Source organism: Caretta caretta, chromosome 2, assembly GCF_965140235.1.
Source record: "Caretta caretta isolate rCarCar2 chromosome 2, rCarCar1.hap1, whole genome shotgun sequence".
NCBI classification, from domain to species: Eukaryota; Metazoa; Chordata; order Testudines; family Cheloniidae; genus Caretta; species Caretta caretta.
Genome location: NC_134207.1, coordinates 104,803,986 through 104,817,361, shown reverse-complemented (window position 1 = coordinate 104,817,361; position 13,376 = coordinate 104,803,986).

Below are 13,376 nucleotides of genomic sequence, written 5' to 3'. Positions count from 1 at the left end.
CATGCTGAGTAACTTTTGTTGTATTGTCCTTTTATACAGTAAGCAAGTTCAACAAGCTTAAGATAATTAGTTCAGGTTTCTGAGTGTCACACCTGGGTTTTATATTAGATAGTCACAAATTTATGATAAGCTTTCCTGCTGTCCTTTAACTGTGTAGTTAACACATTTTTACACCCATGTTATCTTTGCTGATCCCCAACATACATATGGCTGTAGTGAAAGTGATTAAGGTACGTGCCATTTCTGTAGATGAATTTTGCATATAGACCCCAAAATTATATATGATGTTGTGATAGGGCCCTTAGTGGCTGGGCAGCCTAGTGGTTAGATCATCGGTTGGGGGAAGGTAGGAGACCTGACCCCTCCTTCTCCCTCAGGTAATGGCCCAGGGTCCTGTGTTGCTCAACCCCTAAACAGGGGAGATGGATTTTTCTCCCAGCCATGAAGAGGGTGTTCAGGGCCTGTTTTCCTGACCTGCTCCCCATGCAAATCCTTTTAGTTTGGGGCATGGCCCCGCTAGTCCAGTTGTCCTGCAGTTGGAACTTCTCTGCAGATTCCCCTTGGGTGGGGAAGATTTACTTGCCTCCAGTGGCTGCATTGGCAGGCCGGTTGCTGGTCTATGCCTTCAGGCAGACATACAGAGAGCTCCTGCCTCTTCGCCAGTCAACCCTTGACTGAGCCAGGCTCCCATTCTTTTCTCCCCCTCCAGGCCTGGCATTGGCTGCAGGTATAATGGGGCGGGGCTAGCTGAACTCACAGGTGTTCTTTAACCGCTGCTTTGCCTGGCTGCTGTCTCTCTGCTCCTTCCACACATTCCCGTCCCCCCCTCCCCCCGATCCCATTTGGGGTCTGCCCCCACCCAACTGCTCTCCACCATCCCATGAAAAGAAGTCTGCATTCAGATGGGCTCTCCCGGCCCAGTGCTGGATGTGGAAGGAGAAGGGCTGGAGGGAAAGGTACCTTCTCATGATTTGGGGATGTGTGTCCTTCATGATGTGGAGCCAGCGGAGGGGTGTGTGGTCGGTAACTAGGGTGAAGTGCGTGCCCAGAAAATAATAATAGAGCGAGTCCATGGCCCACTTTACCACCAGGGTTTCTTTCTCGATTACTGAATAGGTCTTCTCTCGCAGGAACAGCTTCCTGCTAATATACAGGATGGGTGTTCGTCGCCCCCTACCACCTGCAATAGAACTGCTCCTAGGCCCACGTTTGAGTTGTCTGTTTGGAACAAAAACTCCTTGGCAAAGTCAGGGCTGTACAAGATGGCTTCCTGCGAGAGCTAGGCCTTCAGAGTTTGAAACGCTCTTGTCCACTGGATCCTTTTAGAACCCTTGTTCTTGAGGAGATTGGAAAGGGGGGCTGCAATGGAAGAGAACCCGGGGATAAAGTGGCAGTAATATCCAGCTAGTCCCAGGACTCGGCGTACATGCTTCTTTGAGGATGGCATGGGGCACAGCTGAAGGGCCTGGACTTTGCTAATCAAGGGTCAGATTATCCCCGTTCCCAATGTGTACCCGAGGTACATGGTCTCATTCTTCCCAAGGTATCATTTGGTGGCGTTTGCCGTCAGGCTAGCCTCCTTGAGGGACTGCAGGACCGTGGTCACATGTTTTAAATGGTGTTGCCAGTTGCAATTATAAATCACCACGTCATCTAGGTACGTGGCTACATATCTGGTATGAGGACGGAGAATTCGGTCCATCAGTTCCTGAAATGTGGCTGGGGCCCCATGCAAACCGAAGGGCATGGTCTGGAACTGGAAAAATCCCAAGGAAGTGGAGAAAGCAGTTTTTTCCCTGGACTCGGGTGTGAGGAGGAATCAGCCAATAGCCCTCCGTTAAGTCTAAAGTGGTGATGTATTCTGCCTTTCCCAGACATGGTCAAGCAGTTCATCCACCCATGGCATCGGGTAGGCATCGAACTTGGATACTGCATTGACCTTGTGGAAGTTGATGCAAAAGCAGGTGCTTCCATTGGGCTTAGGGACCAGTACCACGGGGCTTTTCCAGTCACTAAATGACTCCTCAATCACCCCCAACGCTAACATCGAGTGGAGTTCCTCTTTCATGGTCTCTCTAAGCTTCTGGGGGAGGGCCCTGGGTTTCTCCCTGACCTTAACGCCCAGGTCTGTCTGAATATGATGAGTTATAAGGTGAGTCTGCCGTGGTCAGGTTGAGAAAATGGAAGAGAAGGCAGTGATTAGTTTTTGCGCCTGCCCTCTCTGCTCTGGGGTAAGATTGTCCCCAATCTTGACCACCCCTGGAGTTGAGGCCTCCATGGCCTGTGGGCCTAGTTCAGGTTCTGGTGGGTAGGACACTATTGGTAAGTCTTCCTGAGCTTTCCATAGTTTGAACAGGTTCATGTGGTAGATTTGTCATACCTTACATTTATCTGGTTGCTTGATTTCATAGTTCACCTGCCCCACATGCCAGATCACCTTGTACGGTCCTTGCCAGTGAGCCAGGAGCTTCGACTCTGAACTGGGCAACAATAGCAGACCCCCGGTCACTGTGCTGAAACTCCCGGAGACGCGCCTATTTATTGTAGGCCTCTTCTTGGGTATCCTGGGCATGTAGGAGGTTCTCCCTGGCAAACAAGTCTAGGGCCTCAAGCCTCTCCCACAGGTTTAAAACATACTGTATCAAGTTGTTGGCTCGGGATGGTTGTTCTTCCCACATTTCTTGCACGAGGTCTAAAATCCCCCGGGGTTGCCTCCCATATAAAAGCTCAAACGGTGAGAAGCAAATGGAAGACCGGCGTACTTCCTGGACTGCGAGCAAGAGAGGCGGGAGTAGCTGGTCCCAGTGCTGGACATCCATTAGGACAAACCTTCGGAGCACTGTTTTTAGGGTTCGGTTAAAGCGCTCTTCCAGGCCGTCCGTTTGGGGGTGGTATACAGATGTTCTTAAGGTCTTGATTTTGAGTAACTGGCAGAGCTGCTTGATCATCTGGGACATAAAGTTTGTCCCTTGATCTGTCAGGATTTCCCGGGGCACCCCGACTTGGGCGAAGATGTTCATAATTTTCATAGTCACCCCTGGGGTAAAATTTTCATAATTTTGGCATTCATGGAGCGCAGTGGCACTCCTTCAGTACCAGGGTCACATAGTCCACCACAACAAGAATGAACCGGTATCCAGCAGCACTCTTCTCCAGCGGACCAACTATGTCGACTCCAATTTGTTCAAAGGGTACACTCACAAGTGGGAGGAGGATCAACGGGGCTTTCTCCTCTGGCTGAGGTGCGGTGAGCTGGCACTCTGGGCATGAGGCACAGAAGTCTGCCACATCTCGGTAGATCCTGGCTAAAAGAACCAGGCTAAAATCTGGACTAGTGTCTTTTCCCTTCCAAGGTGCTCAGCCGCAGGTATAGCATGGGTGAGTCATGTAACATCCCTCCGGTACGGTCGAGGCACCAAGAGCTGATGTCAGACCTCTTTGGTTGGTTGGTCTCTCTCTATGTGGTACAGACAGTCCACTTGAATTGCAAAGCGTGGGACCTGTCCCGTTTGGTGGGGTTTTACAGTCTCTGTTCACTGCCACCACCTGGGCATATGCCCGACTGAGGGTGTTGTCAGCCTGTTGCTCCTCCACAAAATCAGAAGGCAAGTCAGGATCTCCGATTCAGGTAATGGTGCGGGGGTTCCCCTCCTGGCTGGGAGGGGGCCTGGTTGGCCCGGGTTGACTCTGTGGACTGGGAAATCCCTTCACCAAGGGCAGCAAGCTCCCTCACCCCCGCAAGGGTCGCATCTTCAGGCCGGTTGGGGGCTGGAGGTAGGGGCCTTTGGCCACTGGACAGGGGTCCCACAAGTTTGGCTAACAATTCCCCAAAATAGTGCCAGTCCCTGTCTAAAATAACTGAGTAGGCCAGGGTCAAGACCAGACCGACCATCAGGGGCTCCTCGTGTCTCCCCACTGATATATTCCATGTGGGGGTAGGCCCTCATGTCCCCATACACACACTGTAACATACCAGGGTCTCGGCACACCCTGAATCAACTTGTCCCATCACTTCTCTCCCATTTGCCCACAACAGGATGGTCAATTTTGCTGGGTACCTAGGGCGTGCTCATGCTCACAGAGTCCAGATCTTCCCAAAGCTACATTCCATGTACGGTCAGTCTCTGGACCAGTGTCCAGAATGGCCACATGTGAAACACGGATCCTGATCTTGGGTGGAATGTGGGGTTTCCTGCTGGGGTACCCGGGCAGTCTGGTCACGACAGGCCTCCCCAAGTTCTGGGCCAAGTATGGGCCTGGGCAGGGCCTCCAGTGGACCAGTGGCCTCCCGAGCTGGAGTACGGGTAAACAGCTTTGGACCTCTGGGTTGGGGAGCCCTGGCACCCCTGGATCCTCAAGCCCTCCGAAGCTCTGGTAGGGAGGAAGGAGGCTGACATTCCTCATGATCCTGGGGTCTGTGAGTGGTTCCCTCCTTTAGGGGCACAGGGCTCTTGGTTCCAGCTGACTCCAAAGGGGGCCTCATCATGGGGGTCTCGCCAGCTAGGTAGTTCTCCATGAGTTGGATGGCATCCATCATGGTGTCAGGGTGATGTCGCAAACCCACTCTCTTCCCCCGGGGGCAGGATACGGACAAACCACTCTAGCAGGGCCCGCTCAACGACCTACGACCTTGCTTCTGGTTTGAGCCATCTCCAGCATGAGTTGTGCAGCTTCTGGCCAAACAGGTGGGGACGGGCTCCCAGCAGGTACTGCTCCCCCAGAAGCATTGCCGGAAATAATCCTCCAATCTGTCCAGGGCGTCGAGGATCGCTGCCTTAACTTGGGCATAGTCCTGGGCAACAGTGGGGTCTAAGGCACGGTATGTGATCTATTCTACCCCGGTTGAGTACAAGGCCAGCACTGCAGCCCACTGGTCTCAGGGTCACCAGGCTATGGTGGCCACCCACTCAAAGGTCTGTAAGAAGGCCTCAGGATCATCGTTAGGCCCCATTTCGGCAAGCCGGATGGGGCGGGGTTAGGTAGCTTTGCTCAAGCAGCAGGTCGCAAAATGGACACCACCTCTTGGACAAGCTGCTGCTGGGCTGCCATTTCGCGAATGAGCTGCTGCTGCTCCATGGCCATCTGCTGTAGGAGTTGTTGTTGTTGCTGTTGATGGTGGGTGTTTTGCTCGGTGATCCATTTCAGCAGCTGCTCCATCTCCATTCAAGGGTTGGTCCTCAGGACTTTCTCTCTCTCTCTCCTTCCATCCCCCACACCTGTTTTTTAAATTCCCTTCAGCAGGGGCTAGGGCGATACCCGTGTTCTCCACCGTTTGTGATAGGGCCCTCAGTGGCCAGGCAGCCTAGTGGCGAGATCGTTGACGGAGGGGCTATAGGGGAACTTGACCTCTCCTTCTCCCTCAGGTCCTGGCCCAGAGTCCTGTGTTGCTCAACCCCTAAACAGGGGAAATTTATCTTTCTCCCAGCCATGAGGGGGGTTCAGGGCCTGTTTTCCTGGCCTGCTCCTCATGCAAATACTTTTAGTTTGAGGCGTGGCCCCTCTCTGTAGGTTCCCCTTGGCTGGGGAAGATTTACTTGCTTCCAGTGGCTGCATTGGCAGGCAGGTTGCAGGTCTGTGCCTTCAGGCAGGCATACAGAGAGCTCCTGCCTCTTCTCCAGTCAGCTCCTGACTGAGCCAGGCTCCGTTCTTTTCTCCCCGCTCCAGGCCTGGCATTGGCTGCAGGTATAATGGGGTGGGGATAGCTGAACCCACAGGTGTTCTTTAACCCCTCCTGTGCCCAGCTGCAGTCTCTCTGCTCCTTCACAGATGTGCATATACACAAGCAATGAAAGAGAGTTGCCTTAGGTGAATAATGATTTGGACAGCTAGATGGTAGCCCTGGCCATATGTTGCTTGCAGTTGTGGAGGAATAACATAGCCCACTTGTAATACTGCATTTGTGTGATCCTATTGCAAACAGAAGTTTCATGAATAGTAAGACAAGAACTTGCTAGACCAGTTTGCCTCTCATATTTCTGTATTCATTTCTTTGTTCCAAGTCTGTGGCACAGGATAATATTGTCATTCTTGGTATTCTGTAAGAAACTTGAAAATTATGTACACACTTGGTGAGCTGTTTAGCCACTGGACAGCCCAACATAGCCTTACCACCAACAATGGGTCACAATTCACAGCCACACACTTTAAGGCTTATCTTGCGGACTGTGCATGAACTGCACTTTGACCATCTTCATTTGTCCACAAACAAAAGATAGGGCGCCATGTTACAGTGCACATCTATACCACCAAGGACTTTGTGTGTGGCATTACAGAAGATATCCCTCCACTGCAGAACTTTAGGGCATGCTACAACACCACTGTGCTGTCCCGTGGTGTTCATGCTGGGGAAAATAATTAAAATGCTGCTGAACTGACTGCAGAACCTCACAGGCTCAGACACATCTTCCTTCTGACAAAGGACAGTGGACCAATATCTTCACCAGACATCTGTCATGACCACCTCAACCAGTCATGCCTTCCACCTATTTTCTACTAGCAACTAGTTCTATAACCAGTGGCCCCGGATGGTTGAGAGTGGGGTTAATACCATCACCCAGAAGATGAGAACCAGCACAAGTCATTCAACAAGTAGGATAAAACCATTGCAGCTCAGATGCTTCGAACCATTGCTTTGAGATGGCATGCCACATGACAGAATGATATGGCCCACTTTGGGGACACTTGCCATGCCACACAGCAGAACGATATACCCTCTGCAAAGACATGCTCATGGCACTATTTGGGAACTTCTCCACCCAAGAAGCCATTAAAACACTGTCCAACCAGTTGCAATTCCTGGACTCCTGCAGAAGAGACTCTGTGGATCTGTTCACACTGCACACTCAGCTTGGGTAAGTGGGACCCAGGTTCGAGGAGTTGGTGTTTCCAAGCTAGTGCTGGAGTGTTCACACTGCACTGTATGCCTGGGTTTATAATTGCTGGACCTGGTTCTCACAGCCGTGCTAACATGTCCATATTGCACTACTCATACCTTCTGACTTGGATCTGCATCCAGCCTGTAGAATGACAGTGCTTGGAACTGATTCATAGTGGGACTTGGGCTCTTACCCACCCTCCTAAGAGGGTCCTGGGATTTGGGTCCTGAATGCTTGCTGACCTGAGTCAGACTGATGTGTGTGTGGGCAGAAAGGGAACTGAGGCTCAAATTTGACTCACAGCCCAGTCTTAGTGTGCAGTGGAGACATACCCTGAGTCAACCATACAATCCATGATTAGAACCATCAAGCTCTAGAACTCTGAAACCAGCTATTGCACTTAAGTTCAGAGGAATATACTGAGACTTTTGCAGGATAAGGCAAATGCTGTGCTATTACGCCATAGAACAGTAGGGGCCAGTGCTCCTTACAAGACATTTGCACCAAGAAATTAAGATTGTTTTAATGGAGCCTTCCTTGCTGCTTGGGTGTTGAAAGTTTGGAGGTCAGGGGAGCACGGTAGGGACAATGTAGGAAAAACAGATTGTCATTTGTTAGTTTCTGTAAACCACATAGTCTCCTAGCTAGGCTGGACATCTGCTGAGGCAGTGGCTAAAAGCATCCTTTCCACACTACTCCAGCTGACTACAGAGACACTAGTTTACATTAGATCAGGTTTTCATCTTCACAGACAAGCTTGCTGCATTCCACATCAAGATGAAGGCAATATTTGTCTATTTTCTCTGAGCAACTTGGAGGAAAAAAGCTGCAAATCTTCACTGACCATCTCTCTCTCACACACACCCGTCCCAGCAAACAAATTCACCTGTAGTGCATCTCAATTTACTCAGCTGACTTCAGTGAGTCACACGGGCTACGATTTTCCCCTGCCGGTATGTCTGCACTGCAGCTGGGAGCACACCGCCCAGCCCGGGTAGGCGGACTCACACTAGCTCAAGCCAAGCTAGTGCGCCAAACTAGCACTGGACACTGTGACACCTGCAGAAGCTTGTGCTAACAATCTGAGTCCAAGCCCATCCAGCCCCCTGGGTCCAAGCTGGGGCGGCTAGCCTGAGTATCCCCCAGTGCCTCACTGTCCACACTGCTATTTTTGGTGTGCCAGCTCAGCCGGGCTAGTGTACTTCTGTCTACTCAGACTGGGAGGCATGCCCCCAGCTATAGCACAGATATACCCCAAGGGCCTAATTCTCCTCTCCTGGACACCATCTTCATCCTCAGCTTCAGCAGAGTTTAAGGAGAGTAAGTACTCCTAACTTACCCAAAGTGACAGGAAAGTCAGCTCCCAAGTGTGTACTTGCTACAGACCTTCCATGTCCTTCAGGGAGGGTCTTTCTTTTCATCTTCAGAATTTTAAACCGAAAGTAAAGTAGGTGAGCACACTATTAAAGGTAGCCACTGCTCTGAAGGAGGGATGGGTGTGGGTGTATCCAGTCGTGACTAACCTGGGGAGACCATAACCATTTCTAGGTGAGAGGGTGTTTGATTTTATTTTGGTACAGAACAGCTGGCAGACACTCCTGGGTTCCTCCCTCCAAGTCTTTCATTTGAAATAAGTTACCATCACTCAAGACAGCTAGACACACACACACAAAAAGGAATGATGTAGTATTTAAAGCATTAAAAGTCTATAGAGGGAGAACTTTGTTTCTCGTAGGATTCGAACCATATGGGCATTCTCTCTCACTCACTCACTCACACACACACACACAATTAATCAGACTATCTACATGGAAAAGAAACACACTATGAACTCCATTTAGCAGCTGGCTAATAATTGATAAAAAGCCAATTTGGGGGCTCAAAGATTTACGTGATAGATATCTAACACCAGAAAGAGCTCTCCTTGTGTGTGTTTTGCTTTCTTTCTGCTGCAGTAGCTCTTGCTGAGTGGGAGAGAGAGAGAGAAAAAACCCCAGCAGACTGGCATAGATCAGGCTTCCTGAGAGGCTGCCAAGTAGGCCTGGGAGGGCAGTTCAAATTGCCTGATTTAGCTAAATTTTATTTAAACAAAAAATTAGCTAGTGGGGTGACTCAACTGGCTAAGGAGCCAGTTGTGGATTCTGCTCCACTTGGGAGGCTATGGCTCATTTTCCAGCCCCTTTTGGTTAAGTCCGGAAATGTATATGTGATTGCAGCAAGTTACTGAATCTCCTTCAGCAGTCACCCCAGCAGCCTGGCATGGGGCGGGTGGTCGGGGGGGCTGGGAGGGGTGGTGGAATGGGGAGGAGATTGCTTTGCAGAGCAGTTTCTCCATAAATACAGAATGGGAGCTCCAGCAGAGCTTTGAGAGTGTTGTTGCCCCTCGGGTTATTGCACACTGTGTAATCTGGATCACAGGCCGATTTGCCTTGAGCGCCTGCGAAGAAGGGACGGAGGGGGGAAGCATGAGGAATACAGATGAGAAATAAATGCTGCGCTCAGGGCTAGGACTACTCACTCTCCTCTTTTTGTGTGTTGCCTGAATTACAGCTCTCGACACTGTATCAGTGATATAAGCGTGGTCTGGAGTTTATTTTTCTATTTCTTTTTTTGGAGCATTTCCTACCACTTTCCAGACAAGTTTAAAATATCTACAGTGATATCTTGTTTCCTGGTAGGATGGAAGTGTGGTGACTTCTTTTGCCCATATTTTTTGGATGGCTACTGCATAAGGTAGGCCATGCCAGGCATATCCAATGCCAGACATGGTCGAGACACCCTGAGGGCTGCTTCATTGTGGGGTTACTTATTCCATCCTACGAAAACTCCAGCCTCCAGAGATTGCTGACGTAACAGCAATGCAGACTGAGGATCCCAATACCTATTGCCCTGCAGCTTGCATGCAGTTATTTATGCTAGTGCAAAGCAAATGTCAAATGACTACACACGGTGCAAGGTAATGGTGAGTTATGCCCTCAGTCTTCTCAGTCAAGAGGGGCTGACTTACTATGATAGGAGGGTTTCTGTCACACTCAGTTCAGGAGGGATTGTGTTTTCAGGTCAGACATCCAGGCTGTGTTCATAGATGGATTCAGACTTTGAATTCTGGATATACTGCTGCCAAACATTCTGCTTTATATAGCACTGAGCCACGTAGTGTAACTCTTTGCAAAAAGGACAAAGCATCAGATCCACATGCCTGGTTTCTATTACCCTTTATGAGGCATTTGATTCACTGAGAAAAGCAAGTACCATGCTCAGTTTTATCTGCTGGAATTAGATCACATTAAGGTGGTTGTGTGCATCTAGTGAGCATAGGGCAAAAACTCAGACACTCCTGAATGCTCACCCTGCTTTGCCATTGATTTGGGGGGTCTTGGGCAAATAATTTAGCCTCTCTGTGCCTACCTCAATGGGTAGTATAAGGGGCAATTACTTAATGTCGGAAGATGTAAATCCTTGTGTAAATGCTAAATATTCTTATCTTTCCTTTTGAAAAAGAGCGCCATTGGCCTTGAGAATTTTAGCATGTCTTGACAGGTAATAATAAGGAAATTAGTCCTCTTTAGACAGCGTGGTGTAAGAATTTAGGGCAAGACTCTGGCCGGCCCTTGTAGATGCACAAGGGTGGCAAAGGGCACAATGAGACTCCCCCCTTTTGCTTTCATTGTTCACATAAAGACGGGGCAGAATTGTATTCCCTGTGGCTCCCCAAAAGGGCGGGGAGAAGGAGGTAGGTCCATATCTCCACCCCTACACACCAGCTGGCTGCGCTGGTGGGCCACAGGGGGTAGTAAGCTGCTCCCCAAGAAGGGGTGTAGTGGAGAGTACACTGCCTTTTCTCACTTAGGGAAGAATTTTGATTCCCCTGAAGCAGAAGACCTCCTGGTCCTGTCCCTGAGCAAGGCTGGAGTCACACGAACCCAACACAGAGCTGTACCTAAATGGCACAACTGAGGCCTTAGCTTAGACTAATTGCTCCTTACGAGGTGGTAGTGTCCTATTATTCTGCTCTCAGATGTCCCTTTTCACACAGACATTCTTTGCAGCTGTAGTGAGATTATGAAAAAATAAAACTAAGCGTTATACAAACCCCATACTTAACCTATTGAAATGATGTCCACATTGTTTGATGTTACCGATAGGCCACCTGTTTTCACTTGATTCCTTTTATTTGGCAATTTCATTCTCTCACGCTGAAGGGCCAAATGTGTCACAATTAGCTGCCTGGAGTACCTTGAAAGGCATGATGGGAACACATCTCATCTTGGTGAATCTCATATGCCACAGAGAACGTATGCGTCAGTGACTGCAGCTTCCCAAGTGCGCTTGCCGACTGGAGGTGTTGCTGGCACCAGAAGAAGATTCACCAGGCTTCCCGCTAACAAAATACCTGGGGCTTATAGTGCTCTCCTTTCTTTCCTTTAGTAAGGAGTCTAAGGCGCGGGGGAGGTCGCTTTGTTTGTGCTGCTGGTCTCACGGAGCCCTGGGGAGAAAGGCAGAAGGGCAGTTTTGGATTTTCACCGACGGCGTCCTCCTTACTTTTCTCTGCCCTTTTGTGAACGGACTGCAGCTCACCCAAGGGTGTGCCTCTTTTTCTGACTCCATTACAGCCGGAGCACAAAAGCTAGATGGAGCTGCAGATGTACACAGATTTAGGAGCACAGGCGTGCTGTATATACCATGCTGAATAAATACGGGGAAAGAAAACCTGAGCTCAGAAAGAGAAAACCAAAGCCTGAGCCCTCAGCCTTGGCACTAGAGACATACAACAGCAGCAGCAGCAAAGTGAAATGAAACACCACCCTTTACATTCTATAAACAGATTGGAATTGAGCAGAGTAGATTAAAGGAACAACCTTGAGATAGTCATATATTAAAAAAAAAATCTTTTGGGTAGATTCTGCTCTCAGGATACGACTACAAGGCAGTTGGGAGCGAGCTTCCCAGCCTGCGTAGACACGCGTGTGCTAATGGGGCTTGCAATGGCACACTAAGAATAGCTGTGTGGATGTAGCAGCACCGGCAGAGGCTTGGGCTAGCTGCCCAAACTCAGTCTGTCACGGTGGGGTAGGTCTAAGCTTGGGTGGCCTCCAACATCCACCAGTGCTGCAACATCCAGACCGCTATTTTTAACATGCTAGCAGGAGCTCTGCTACACAAGTCTGTCTACCCAGGCTAGGAAGCTTGCTGTCAGCTGCAGCGTAGACATACCCGCAGTTACACTGGTATAAGTACCAAATAACTGCATTAACTTCAGAGGTATTACTCTGGATTTATACTCTTGGCATGGAGAGCAAAGTGTGACCCTATATCTGTATTACCATACTGGCTTGTGCACTGTCCTGATGATGAGCTCCATGTGGGCTGATCACAGCACCTGCCCAGAGCCCCATTGTCTTCATTTGGGCTCTGCATAGACGCAGGGTCAGTCTGCACAGAGCTCTTTGCCAGATCAGGGCCTTAGACGAGTCAAGAATAAAAAACAAAATGCCGCCCCCCCCCCCCCCCCCAAAAAAAACCACCCCTCTGCTGATGAAGGATGTACCATGAGGAATCGTGCAGCTCCACTGCCTGAGAAGCAGTTGTTCTGTGGCTATGTAGAACTTAGCTTCCAGTGCACCTTTCACCAGTCCTGGATTCCTGACGAAGTGAAAGTGTATGGTTTCAATCCGATTCAGAGGGACCACAGCGGGGGTTTTGCTCCAGTTTACTAAGTGGGCTTTTAAACCACTTTAAATATGAATATCCACAAGGCCTTAGGTAATGGGCCAGTTCCACCAAAGCTACAAACAGGACTCTAACAGAGCCAGAAAATGGTTGTAAAAGCAGAAGAGAAGGTAATTTGCACCAATTTGGCTCTAAACACATGTGCAGAACAGTGGTTGCAGTTGAAAGTACCATGTACCTACAGCTGCTGCACAGAGACAGCTGAGAGACAGAAATTATTTCCTATACTTAGATGTTGACATTTTAATGGTGACCTGCATAACTTACACTGATTACACGTATTCTGTGGCAAGGGAACACAGTGCTTGTCAGCTGCTCGATCAGGGGGCCAAATTGGTCCCAGGGAGTGCTAGGAATGATGTAGTGTGAGTTAGAGCAGCGGGGTGATAGCTTTAGTTTAGTGGCTTTCCTGATACGAATGTGTTCCCCACATTCACCAGCATGTAGGTGACGCTCATCTTCGACACCTTGTGCAGTTTACACGGCTTTGCTACTTACATCAGATTTCAAATCAACTTGCACCATTGCAAAATTTGGCCCAGAAATGTTCATGGGAGTTTCACCTTCATACTCCAAGCTATATTTGACTTAATTTGGCTGTGTGTGTGGGAGAACACCCTTTGGGAGAAGTGCAGTAGTTACCGCACGGACACAGCTGCTGTTTTTCCAAATGACGTAAAACAATGTTAAAACAGAGGAGATAGTGTAAGTCAACCTGGCCCATGATTTGCTCTAAATTTCATTTGCCAGATTGCATTTCTTATATTCATA